Source organism: Falco naumanni, chromosome 3 (assembly GCF_017639655.2).
Source record: "Falco naumanni isolate bFalNau1 chromosome 3, bFalNau1.pat, whole genome shotgun sequence".
Taxonomy (NCBI): domain Eukaryota; kingdom Metazoa; phylum Chordata; class Aves; order Falconiformes; family Falconidae; genus Falco; species Falco naumanni.
Window position 1 is genome coordinate 49,124,960 of NC_054056.1, and position 14,303 is coordinate 49,139,262.

At 38.8% G+C, this 14,303-nt stretch overlaps 1 protein-coding gene and 1 long non-coding RNA gene across 2 annotated transcripts in view; both read left to right on the forward strand.

The window, feature by feature from the left end:
• GABBR2 (gamma-aminobutyric acid type B receptor subunit 2) overlaps window positions 1–14,303 on the forward strand; it is a 490,629-nt gene that overhangs the window by 22,084 nt on the left and 454,242 nt on the right. The gene's annotated exons all lie outside the window — the stretch shown is intronic.
• LOC121085503 overlaps window positions 1–14,303 on the forward strand; it is a 30,324-nt gene that overhangs the window by 6,985 nt on the left and 9,036 nt on the right. The window contains exon 2 of the long non-coding RNA XR_005827087.1: window positions 11,294–13,261. This is a non-coding gene — a long non-coding RNA (uncharacterized LOC121085503). The remainder of the gene's footprint in view (window positions 1–11,293; window positions 13,262–14,303) is intronic.

The window sequence follows — 14,303 nt, forward strand, 5'->3', positions numbered from 1 at the left end:
TTGAGTAGTTCCACTGAAAGATTAAACATTTTGGTTTTGCATCACACTTAAAGGTAATTTATTTATTTATTTATTTTGCACAGACAATCTTTTAAAATAAAAATGTTTTTCACGTTCAGGTGCCATCTATCTATTTCAGATACCATCTGACACCGTATCACTAAAAGCATTTTCTTGTTTGACACAGAGGCATATTAAATATTTTAAACATACAGAAGGAATCTGCAGTAAAAAAAGGAATGAAGCACTGTTCTCTGAGGCTCTTCATAGCCAGTTTTTCTGGTGATTCTCCAAATCTTCTATGTCTACCATAGTCAAAGTATTTAGTCCTGCTGTCTGTTTCCTCTGTCTGTGGCTCTTGCCCTATTTTACCACTGCAGGGATTGTCTTGCTTGCTGTTAACATAGGCGTTATCTGGGCTCACATCCTTACTGCTCCAAGCTCCTTTCTCCTGCCCATGACCACTGACTCTTGAGTGCTCTGTGACATCTCATCTGCCCACAGTAAGCAGGAGAGGCAGGGATCCAAGAGAGAGGAGTCATCAACAGGAGGCTGATGAAATGTGAAGAGGAAGTCAGCGTTCCATGGGGTTTTAAAAAGAGAAGAAACAGAAAAAGGTGTTGCCCTAATATCTTATGAGCAGTTTCCAAGCACAGGCATCCTTTAGGAGTGCATGCTTTGGTATCATCTAAACCACAAGATATGCAAAGACCCAAATGTTTTGAACAGTGCTATATTTGAAGAGGTAGGGTTTGAAGCTGTAGTGAGGGGTGTTAACTCCAGAGGTATTTAGCAACAGAAAGATGAGAGAAATGATTTTTATTCACATTTTTGTTTGGAATTGGCTTCTTGTTGCTGGGTGGATCCAATATTGCTACAGTACTTTGCCATAACAATATATTTCATGGATTGCAGGCTGGAATGGAAGATTTTCTGAAAATGTTATTAAATGCATTATTTAAGGAAATTCATGAGGTTTTTGTGATTTTTTTCTCAGTTTTGTGATTAAATGCTGCCCAATTAAATATGTGTTCATTTTTACTGTGAAGGGAGGGATGTTGAATTGCATTCACTGTTTTGTTCTAATGATGTTCCAATTCTGAACCAACACTAACAGAAACAGGAATTCCTCAATATATAAGAAAACTCACAAGAAAAACTGACAGGTAGCTGGAATTGGTTTACAATATTTATGTGGTACCTATTAAATTATTAAAATTTTACTGATACAATCAGTTGTGTAGGTGCTTGTATTACAATGGGAAAAATACTCTTGATCCAATTCTCATTTACACGAAAGACTGTTTTACTGAATCCTGACAAGGTCAAGGTGTCTTAAAAAGGTCTGATCTTTAAGTCTGCATAGACAGAAACCACATCCACAGCCAGAAGGATGAACTTCAGTGTAAACTTCTCTCCACAAAACTTGGAAAACAGTATTAATAAAGTAAGACATTTAAACTGTGGAGTGGTTAGAAATGCAGTGAGATATAAAAGTCAGAGGGTCATTTGTCTTAAGTGTGGTGTCCTGCTAGCTGAAGTCATAGTGGTGCTATAATACAGGCATACTTCTAAGCCAAGTGAAGTGCCAAGCCTTTGTCCTTGGGACTAAGATCTATTTATTAAGAGGTCGTATAGAGAATTTTCTGTTTGCGAAAACATGAGAAATGCCTCTCCTTTGTAGCACAACCTACATACCAAACAGAAGAGGAAAACCAGATGACAGAAAAGCAAAATGAAACATGTGGGCTGGGAAAAGGATACTTGCAGGTAGATATTGGTTTATCAGTAATATTTTTAATACAGTAATGTTGGCAGTGATAGGCATGGTGGTAGAAGTGTTAGTAATTTTGTTGTGCTTATGAAAGAACTGCTAGTTCTTAGTTTCTAATTTTTGTTGTTACTGCTGTCTGTCCTAACTTGATCAAAACCTGCGAGTAGATTAGTTTGTGAAATACAGTAATCTTGACTTCATTAGCCTGAACTTCCATGGACCATTTCCTCTATCCATCAAGTGATTCCTATGTCAGCTTTACCAGTCTCCCTCAGAACTGTAATTTATCTTTTTGAAAGATGTGCAATTTTTAGTCGGAGTCTTCCAAGGGTGAAGAATTTACTGCATCTTTTGCAAAGTTTTACCAATAGGCAATTTCACATATTATTTATTTCTGGTTAAACTTTGCTGATTTCATATTTCAGTTGTAATATATAATTCTGTCTCTGTTAGATTTAAGATCATACTGTCTTCTCTGTATACTGATTGAGAGAAATTTGAAACCCATCTCCCTGATAACATAATAACTGATTAGCATGAGAAACTGAGGATATTTTAAGATTTCACAGTGTTTCTTGTATCAGTGAAAGTTTGTTAATCTTTATTTACAGAACATTGCATATATAAATATGCAATTCTCTCAACAGAAATGGTACGATAGACACGTTGGGTACTTTGACTTTAAGCTTACTAAAAAGCCTGTATGTGTAAACATGTGTACCTATGTGGTACTATAGGAGAAGATGTGGGGTTGTGGCTAGTTCTGAATACAAAATCAAAATGACATTTTTCTTCCTTCATGTTTCATCTCTCCTGTATAAGAGCTCTTACGGTTCATAGACATTTCTTCAAATCTCTGGAAGAGAACTACTAATAACATTGCATAATTTGAAATTACGGTATTTCTAAAGCTCCCATTACTACTTATTTAAACAACTACTTTCTAATACACTTAACTTGTAGGGCTTTCTGCCTTGATTGTTATTGAGAATACTGTCATTCTTACTTTTATCTATGTACTGCTAGTTTAGCATTATAAAGTTCCTAAATACTTCCTCTTCCTTCTTAAGACCTGATCCATAAGTGGGATGTGTATGTATGGATAGCACCCATCAAAGCTGAACTGAACTGAGATAAGTGATGATGGATACAAAGATGATATCTGATTCATCACACCTATTTTTAGATATGTGTGTCTGAGCTGGTCAGCCTTTATAGTCAAGACATTTAGGTGTATGCTTTAAAATGAGATGAATCCTGTTCTAGAAGAGTCTGTTTCTTTCCACTGTCTAACCTATATAGTTAGCATAACTATCTACATTTGGTCAAATGAATTGCACTATGTATCCGGGCATATAGATAGCCATTTGTTGTTTTTACTGTTCAGATGCATGAAGATCATTTGCTTGTTGATTAGCTCCTTTGCAAAGTTGTGTATTTATGGTTTTCTTACTCCTTCCTGTTCATGAGCTGATCTCTTAATCCAGGAAATACCTTCAAGCCTGTGTTTGTGGTATTGAAATGCCTGGATACCACCTAGGTTTTTACATGAGAGATCATCCATTTAGAGTCTGAGAATTAAACCCTCTAATGGAAATACATCTTTGCACCTGAAGGACAGCTACCTCCCAGCATCTGCCTATGTAACCTAATATGCAGATTTTGTGTTTGTCTAATTTTCTGCTTCCAGTGCTGCTTCTAGCACTGTGTTCAGATTTGTTTTTGTTATTGAATATCTTAATTTTGCAGGATGCTTTTGCTAATTAAGGATTTTACAGCTTTGAAAATTTAATGTCTTTTGTTATTTTCAAAACATATTTCTAAACTAAGTTCCTTGCTATTATTTCTTTGTCTTCGTTAGTATTCTCAGTAGCACCCAGTTTAATAGCATCAGCAAATTTCCAGCAAATTAACCAGTTGTTTATTCCTTCCATATAAAAATTAAAATGTTAAACAGGACTGTTCTGACACTGATCCTTTGACAGTCTAATCATAATCAGCTTTCCCAAACTTAGCAATTTGTTGTTTATCATCACTGTGGTACTTCAGCCACAGTTCAGACTATCCTGTCACACATATGTAATCATATATAATTAATTTGGTGAGATAATATAAGATGATATGCTAAATTTCAAATATTCTAAGTGAGTTCAAGTTTAGTTTTCAATTAAAATTTCCACTCAATTGGCAGATGCATCAGGAAAGCAAATTCATTGAAATTAAAGTGCAATGCATAAAATATGAAATAGAAAAATGTGGATACAGTATTAAACAGACATTAGATAAACCAGTGATAAATCTATACATGAGCTGTACTCCATGATAAATATGAGTACAGGAGTAATAGAAGGGTTTCAGAGATGGGTGATGAGGCTGGTCAGAGGCCTGCAGATGCTTCAGTGAGAAAAGACCCTTGTGCAATGTGGATCTGATTGAAGCCCCATGCTGCCTGATTTGAAAAAGGAGGTCAATCCCAGGTATCACATTCCAGGAGATTTACTCAACTAAGTTCTCTGAAAAAAAAAAAAAAAAAAAGGCACCAAATTGTCTTTTTTTTTTTTTTTTTTTTACTGTTGCATTTTTCTTGGGTTAATTAAATATTAATTGGCCCAGACATCACACGCAGAACCCCATGACCGTGGTTTCTAGTTTCACTGGAGTACCCACATAGATTCTCTGTATTGCCTGTCTTATCTGAGTGTTAGTCAGTCCACTTCTTGTATTCCCCAATGCATAATGCCCAGGAGAGTCACACCCAGACAGTTCTGTCCTGTACCAGTTCCTCTATTTTTTTTTGAACTGATATATAAAATTGCTGCTTTCATTCCTATTTCATGTAAAAGTTGCCCCAGATCATCCTTTCCTTTTTTTGACTCAGGATTGCCCAAACATGGCTTTTTTAGAGCATAAGGAAATGTGGGAAAACTCTGTGTCCTTGAAATGGAGCTGCTGTCTTGGAGCCTTTCCATAGCATGCAAGAAAAAACCCACGTAGCAGAGAGCTCTGAAGTGAGTGGTGGAAGCAGTGAGGAAGGTGGTGTGATGAATGGTCAGGAAGCCACTCTAATGCTTTCATTTAAAAATAGACTTGCAGTCTCTTGTGTGGTTGCAGAGTAAAACTTGAAAAGGTAATAAGAATGCATTCAGAAATCAAAAGGCAAATAAACAATAAAAATTTATTATGATTAGGTTCCGCTTCATGATAGCTTGGAGCCTGACTCATGACTTTTGAATATCTGTAACAGCTAATACTAGAAAAATATGATTGGAAGAGTTGTTGATGACTGGAGGCAGGGCTCTATACAGAGGGAACTCAACAAAATTGGGTTGAAAGGAACCAATCTGGGGCTCTTGGGTATAAGACATTGACATAATGGCGTGAGTCCAGCGGAGGGTTACCAAGGTGGTTAAGTGGTTGGAGCACATGATGTACAAAATTTTTTGTAAAATTTAGTTTTGAAATACTATGTGTAAGGGAAGGCAAAACAGGTGATACTTGGTGAATCACTAGTATGAAGGTAAAGTGCAGCTACTATACTGAGCTATCATCTCTTCATCTCATAGGCGGTTTGCAGCACTCATGTCTGCTGAAGGTACAACACAGAAGGGTACAAGCAGCTCAGGATGTTTCTGGAGGGCATTGGTGATAAATTCCTACAGCACAAGTGATCAGAGAGCTCACATGCTGATGAACTATGGGCTAATGAAGTGGACAGTGAGGTGGACTGAAAGCTGTCTGAACTGACAGGCTCAGAGCGTAGTCATCACCAGCACAAAGTCTAACTGGAGATCAGTCACTAGTGGTGTACCTCAAGCCTCAATACCGGGGCCAGTATTGCTAAACCTTTTAATTATTGATCAGGATGATGGGACAGACTGTAGCCTCAGCAAGCCTGCAGATGATACAAAACTGGGGATAAATGGCTGTTATACCAGATGGGTGTGCTAGAAGGATCTTGACAGACTGGAGAAATGGCAGACAAGAATCTTGGGAAGTTCAGCAAATGGAATTGCAAAGTCCTTCCCCCAGGGAGCAATAACACCAGGCACCAGTACACAGTGGGACTGACCAGCTAGAAAGCAGCGTTCCAGAAAAGGCCTTAGGGATCCTGGTGGACAGCAAGCTGACCATGAGCCAGCAATGTGCCCTTGCAGCAAAGGCAGCCAACAGCCTCCTGGGTGGCTGCATTACAAAGAGTGCTGCTGATGGGTCAAGGGAGGTGATTGCTCTTGTCTACTCAGCACTAGTGAGGCCACATCTGGAGTGCCAGTTCTGGGTACCCCAGTACAGCAGAGATATGGACTTACTGGAACAAGTCCAGCCACGGGCGACAAGGATGATAAGCATCTCTCGTGTGTGGAGAAGCTGAGGGAGCTGGGATTACTTAGCCTGGAGAAGAGAAGGGTCAAGGGAAAACCTGTCAATGTTTATAAATGTCTAATGGAAGGGTTTAGAGAACAAACAGCTAGACTCTTCTCATTCATTCCCATTGAGAAGACAAGAGGCAATGGCCATAAGCTGTTACACAGAAAATTCTATCTGAATATAAGATTTTTTTTATTTTGCTGTGAGAGTGGTTGAACACGGGAACAGGCTACCCAGAGCTGTTGTATAGTCTCCATCCTTGGCCATACTCGAAACACAGTTGGACACAGCCCTGGACAACTTGGTTCTTCTGACCCTGCTTTGAGCAGTGGGGTTGGACTAGATGATCCCCATAGGTCCCTTTCAACCTCATTGTTCTGTGGTTCTGTGATTGTGTAGCAAGATAAGCTAAATTGAGCTTGAGTGGAAAGAACTGAAGGAATTTCAGGAATATCTGGGTATCTGAAGTATTGGCAAACTAATAATTTCCTGCTTAGTCTGTGGTGAAAACTACTGTATAGAAACCAAGAGTGAGGTTACCTAGTTGTACTATTGAATAGGAAACCTGAAAGATAATTGGAATTGCTAAGTATTGAATATTTCACTTAAGCATGTTGTTGTTACTCCACTCACCTTCCAGCTTAAAATTTGCAAAGTCTTAGTAATGTGAAATAGTAGAGCTTAAAAAACCCCAACACCTAAACAAATGGGAAGACAAGGGAGAAAAGTGCATAGTGAAATGAATACAAGGAGGGACATTAGATTCTTATAATCCATACATAATTTGGGTTCTATAAGAACAGGAGACATGAAAATGGATTGATATTAATGAGTTATGAGAAAAACCTGCATTTTGCCATAAATGTTTTGCAAAAGCACAGTGAAGTAAATGAGTGAATTGTTCACTGCCCCTGCACTGTTGCAAGTCATCTGGGAGATAAAGAAGTTCTTGTAATAACAGGCGGATGGAAAGGTCTCCCCAACAAAGCAAGCAACCTGAGAAGAGTTCTGCGTTTCAGTATGGGGTTAGTTCCTCAGCCTGCCAAGGAGGTAATTGTTTTGCAGCTTTTACAAGTCACTGATCATTTTAACATAACTGGAACCAGTCAGCAGTTGGGTTCATCTATTACATTAAACTTGACTCAAATGTCAGTCTCTATGTAAGATTAACAGTGGTAGAATCACAGTTACTCATCATGAGGCTCCAAATGTTTTTAGGGCAGAATTTTTAAGATACATCAGGAAAAAAACTGTGGAAAAAACTTTATTATTTGAAAACAAGGTATTTTATAAGAAAAAAAAGAGAAAAGAACTTTTCTGGTTATTTTGGAAGAGTCTCCAGTCTGGAAGTCAGGGTTGTTCTAAATCTGAAACAATATATAGGGAGATTGTTCTTACATATTTATTGTTTCTGGCAGTAATAGCAGGAGTAGGAGTAGGAGTAGTAGCAGCAACATGTAGTCTTGGGAAGAAGCAGCTGTCAAACTCTCCATCATCCTGAATCATCAGATGGGTACGGTTCAGTTCCTCTGTACAGGGGGGCTACAATACCAGCATGTGTCGGTTTGCAAGCAGTGGCTTGGGTGAATACTCCTGTGGGCTTTCTCATAGGTCACAGAAGCCTACAGTGTTGTACAGTGCTTCACAGATGGCACTGGTGATGCCATCATCTGGTATAATCCCAGGTGGGATCTGACACTTCTTTTGTGGGGCACTGCAGGATAAGGACTTCATAATGGGATTACACAAGTCTGGTAGGAACCTGCGCGGGCAGTGTTTGGAGAGTCAGACAGGGGTGTATCAATGAGACACAAAACACACACAGTATCGTGTGAAGGGGATGCTGCTAGTGTGACCAGAGCCTGAAACCCATGGATGTACCCTGTTTGTTGAATGCCGGTCCAAAACAGAGTCTGTGGGAATGGTGGCTGCTTTGTTTCTTTATTGCAGTCTCCATATGTTACAGGTCCGGTAACTGACTTTTGGTGGTATCCTGTAGCTTCAAGTTGCTTTTGCAGTAGGACTTCCATAGCCATTGAAGTGAATTGACTATTTTAGACTAATATATTTTAAATCCTTTTGAAAGGAAGAAGCAGGCAAACTTGGGGTTATAACCTGTGAACATTTCTGTTGGAATCTAAAAATAAAAATGCAACATGTTCTTCCTATCTGACAGCTGCACAGAAGTTCAGGACAGGATCTATAAATTTGTGTTGAAGCTTTTTCCTTGGTGCTAGCTGGCAGGTGGAATTAGAGGAATCAGAAAAACGATCTGGAAAAATAGGTACAATTTAATACAGACAAGTGCAGAGTTCCAGCTTTAGCAGTGGCCAAGTTTAATAAATACTTTCCTTACTTGTCTTTAGGTCTTTGATGCATGTGACTTAATTTGGCAGTTTCCCTCAGTTTTAGGTAAAGGGTTCAATATAACTTTGTTCATTACTGACAAGGGGACTTATTTTAACAAAAATGATCAGAGAGGGTTTGGGACCATCAGTTCTTTCTACACCAATTGTCACATATTTACATCGGCTGTAACACATCCCTAAATCTTTATGAATAAATATTTTTATTTATTTTGTATTTTTATAGTCAAGATCTCTTACCTTAAATGCATCAAAATCTTACAAGAAGAAGTCATCTGATAAGAACAGGGACCTGTAACATTCACTTAAATATAAAGTGTGTTTGAGAAATGGTCATATGAAGGGCTTGCTACTTTTTTCTTTGCTTATCTCTTTTAGGACTCATTTCTGCCACTTTTTCTCAGTTCTTCAGTGTGGTACAGCTCATTCAATGAAGATCTGCTTTTCTTCCTGTCTTACCGTGCATGAATTCACATATTAACATCTGGCAAATTCTGCCAGATGTCACTGAAATTGTTTTTTAGCTTTAGTGCTGGAGATTTTATCTTGGCTTCAGATACACAGGAGGTTTTTGATTGCTGTGAATCTCTGTCCTGCTGCTTCTATATTCTCCACGCACAGGGTGTTCTGTGGGGGAGCTGCCAAAGGAAGGGAAATGCCAGGGGTATAAATGTACCTGGTGCATCATACAGAAAAACAAGGCCATGTTCCCTCTCCTTTTTTGTTGTGAAACAGCTAGGAAGAAGATAAGAAATATGGAACAGACCTTTCAACCTGTGGAACTGAAAGTATTACATATAGTAGGTTTTTATCATGCCAGGTGTAGTGAAACATGGAAATGTCTCAAAACCGTTCATTTCTAGATCATGAAAAAAAAAAAAAAAGTCCACAGTAGGGGGCTACGCTTTTGTCTGTTTATAGGGTGATCATCTTTTCTGCATCTCCTGTTCCTTTTGCCTCTGTCAGCAACCTCCCACGTTCTCACTCTGCTTATGACTTGGTATCCTTACTTTTCACTGTATCTGCTTGTTCTATCTAGTTTTTGCTTTCCTTCTCTATACCTTTTCTTTCACACAGTGCCATTTCACCTTGACCTCGTAATTAGCCAAATAATTGTCTAGAAGTTTTTCTATTCTGTGCATAAAAATAGTATCAGGAAATTAGCTTGCTACTTAAACTGCGCCACTGCCCTGCAACAGCCTACTGAATCAGTCACTCAAAATATTACTGGAATTATTGGCTGTTGCACTATTCCTAAATGAAATACAAATCTATGTACTTTATCTTCTCATGACAATGGTAGTTTTAAATTATACTTTTAAGCATACTTTACTGTAGTTTATTTTGGGTAAATGGTTTTCACACATAAATCACATCATTGTTCCTCCAGCCAGCCTTATTGTAAGATAGAGTTATAAATATTAGGAGATACGGTGTCACTGAAATTAGAGGTGGAAGAAAACTGTTTTGCTGCAGTACTGATCAGGTATTGATCTCCTAGTTGAGGATATTCTGACAATATACAATTTCATGCTTACCTCTCAGTAGTATCGTCATTCAGATCCTTACACCTAATCGTCTGATAGAAGTTACATGCAGTATTCTATTCCATGTGTAACAGACAGCAAAACGTTACGTCTTTGCTGCTGGTAGAGGATTCAGAGCTAACATTTGGAATAAAAATGCCAAAGGAAGTGGCTGATCTTTCAATCAAAAGAGACAGATAATTTTTGGCAGCAGGAGGCTGATTCTGGATGATCATGTGTTAGAGTTATACCAGAGACTTATTTAAAAATTACCAGTCAGCCAAATAAGCAAATAAATAAAAGAGATGTCATTATGAAATCAGCTTCAGGCACCTAACTTAGATTTTATGAAATATGAGGTGGAGAACAAAAAGCAAAGTCATTGTGAAAGGCTTACATGCGCCTTGGTGAAGAGAGGAAAATTAAGGGGTGTTTAGTGTGTAATACCAGCAGAAAGTAGAATTAATCCTAGAAGATACTGCACACATTTTACACAGCAGCAGTTCTGCAGGGATTCAAACAGACTGAAGTGACATCACTGATTCTGTGGTAAGTTTTCATGTCCCACAGACTTCTTAAGAAATCGAAGTAGCGTCATTGTTGTTCAGAAAGCTATGTGGTCTTTGACTGGTGTAGTAATAAAACATGTAGTCTAGCCTCTCTGCAGATCTGATAAGAAAGAAAAAAAAAAAAAAAGAGAATGGGTACTTTGATGTATGCAGCATGGTGTCAGAAAAGACATAAAATATATGCAACCTTAGACTTTGCAACCTCCATTTCAGTCTTCTTGGCAGATTTGGATGGTAGACGATATGCTCCCTGCTTGTATTTTTTCAAGCTCCCTGATTTGTGTATATTTAATAGCACACTACTATCAGAAGGTTATCAAACCTAATGTTGTACTTATTTTTTTCTTGCCTTTGGAGTGATAAATTGGGGATGGAGGAATGGGAAAACAAGTGAATTTGTCTTTCTGCAATCTGAAGTAAGGTTCCCTACTATCCATTTGTACCCTGCAAGGCGAAAACACTCCCTCACCACACTGAATCTGATCTCCACAGACTATTGAGCAGATAGATGCATCAAACAGTTTTTATTCATTTACTGGGAAATATGCTAAATATTTCTGATTTAAGTCTGTACTCTAAATCTATATGCTGATTCTGATATGTCTAGGTGTTATCCATGCAATACATTAGCACAAAGCAGACAACATAGCTTGTCAATCACACTGATATGCATGTTAATCACTACTTTCCTAGATTCCTTGTCATCCACAAGAAATGCCTTGATGGCATTGGGACCAGCGGCATCAACACCAGTACAACATCCAACTCAACATGCTGTCAAAAACCCTTCTCATCTTCCTGCAGCTCTTGCTCCAAACACTCCTTCCCCTTCCCCCCACACAACAAGATCCTGATGTGAGATCACAGGACAAGACCAGGCATCTGCGCATCAGGTCAAGAGGAGATGTAGGAGAGGCATCAGGTATGAACAACTCTCCTGCAAATAATCCCCCTTGTTATAACTGACACTTTAATATGCCACGTTCATCATAAATGGATTAGCTGCCGTGACTGAACAGACTCAAAGAATATCTGAACTGTGCCTGAGAGCTGGTCGGCTCCACCAGAAAGTGACTCCAGGCTACAAATCTTGCACTTCATTACTCTGAGCGGAGGCCAAATGCAGCAGTTAATGTGATGGTACAGAGAGGGTGTTCCTGTCCCACTGGCACGGAGATGAACAGAGACTGTATTGCTACCAGAGACTGATGGGTCACAGTGGGGCACAAAGCGCGGTTGCCTTCTGCTCTGCCTTGCAATTGCTTTAAATGCCCTCATAATCATCTGCTCCGCAGGACTCTTTCACTTCTGTTGACTACCACATTTCCTTGCCTTCTTTCTTTCTCCAAATTAAGCCTTCAGGTCCATCTGTGGGCTGGTGAAAGAACATCAGTTTCATCCTTTGGAAAAAAAAATCCAGGAGGTGTCACTTGAATATTTTTCCTTATTTAATCAGATACAGTAACGCAACAGCATTAATTCAGTGAAGCATACTTTAATAATAACCTACATTCTGTAGTGGTTTTGATCCAGCTGTCTGAAAACACTTTAAAACATTAATACATTAAATTTAACACTGTCCCTCTTGTGAAGTAGGTAGACATTATAGCCTTAATTTTACAGATGAGAAAACACAGGCACAAAGAATTTAAATGCCTTGCCCAAGGTCAAATGAGAGATTCCTGCTAGAACTAAGAAACAGGGAAGAGGAAGGAACAGCGTGCTTCCATTAGCACTGCAGCAATCTATCCAGCTGCTAGCTTTTTAATGGAATAAAATGTATGCATCAGTGTAATCTACATACATTAACAAATATATTTGTTTATCTTCATAGGTGTAACAAGGCACTAGTATAAATGACTTCATAATCAAGAACATACTTTTAAATTGAGACACTGCATCAGAGTGAGAAGTAGACCAAAGACGACATTTTGACCAGCAAGTTTGTTCTTTTTTTTCAATGTTACAACCAAATCATCTATAGCATTATTGTTTTTTCTTGTTTCTTTCATACAATTTATACTTTTGATAAACAAATGCACTAAATAAATGAGTCTGTAACCCTTGCAGTGGCTGACACAAGTTAATACGTGTCTGGACTGCTGCCTCTAGAGATGAATGGAAAACCAGTTCTTGGGCATTCCTGCAGTGGTGTTAAAACAAACCATAGGGCGGTACCAAGTTGAGGCAAAAGCTTGATTAGAGAATGCTGTCAGGACTTTGGGTGTTTTCCCTAAGAAAGAAGAAGGTCTGGAGTGCTGTTAGGGGCTGCTTTGCAAGAACAGGGACCTCTGAGACGTGCCTGGATAGGTCTGGAAATGTTAGCCAGAATAAAGGATGTGTAAATGAATTTTTTCCTCAGAACTTTTCAGGGTAAGCTTCTGATTAAGCACGCCAGTCAAGGAAGAGCCATACCATGGGTCTTAGGATTTGAAAGACCCTAAAAAAGGGTTTCACCATGTTATTTAGGAGTAGTGCTGATGGGTCTGTGCTGTGTAGAGATGTTATTCCTAGGTTTCAGAAAAAGACTGATAACAATGTCAGAGAGTGTGGGCTGAGAAGTGACGTGCCCGAGTAGCCAAGTAACAGCAGATGCAGACTGTCACACAGCAAGAAGGCAGGACATGGACAAAAGAATGATTATGCGTCTCAGGATAGTAGGTAATGAATGATACTTGTCTCTATGTTGCCTATTTCTAATCTTAGAGTATCCCTTAGCTCTACCTCTTGCAGTATGTTGGGATGGTACCTTTCTGACTGGCCACTTGGACAGATAGAAGAATGGGTTTCAAGCCACTTTACTCCGTAAGCCTCTGCTTATCTTCAGAAGAGTAGGTCAAATCTCCGTGCAAAGCAGGTCTTAAATAAAGTTTATTTAACAGTAATGAGGACTGAAAACAAAAAGTTTGATTTTAGCGTATTTTAGGTTTTTATGTGAGAAAGCTATGGCAAAAAGAAGGCTTATATGGCCCACAGAGCTGAAGTCAGTTTTGCATTTCTTTAGTGCTGTATTCTCCCCATTGCATAGCATAGAGGGTGTATGTGTAATCTAACTTCTCTTCTCCCTGGGGCCAAACAAATGATGTTCTCCTAAAGAGATTTTCTTTGTAGCTTTGGAAAATCACTTTCTTCTCTTCAGCTGTTCCATCTTGTTACATGTCCTAGAAGTACTTGCAAATTCCTGATTTTCCTCCCCTCCTTTTCCTGTAATCAGTTGCCGCCAGCCACTTCCACAAGTGCATATTAGCTTGTTGTCAATTTGCCCAGCTTAATCTATGTAAATATGTATAAATGCTTTTATCTCTACTCTCTTCCCCTTCCCACTTAATTTCTTCTGAGATTCTCCATATCTACTCTGATTTGTGTTGCATGCAGCTCTGTTCCCAATTTTGAATAGATAACATGTGCTTATGCTGTACATCTTTGCTGCTACCCGATACCTGCATATTCTGTATGTCTTTCAAGCAGTGCCTGTTGCATTCATTTGCCCCTTTAGAGAGGTTTTAGATCTTTTTAGGAATCATGACCAAACCCCTTTGTCAAGCAAAAACATCCCACTAGATTGATTTTCCCTTGTTCTCTGTGGAGAAGAGGACCAGAACAACATAATACTTAAATAGAAAATACGGTCTGACTGCATATGCAGCAATTAAAATTCTTGCTTCTGAGATGCAAGCAGCAAACTCTTAGCTCCTCAAGCCAA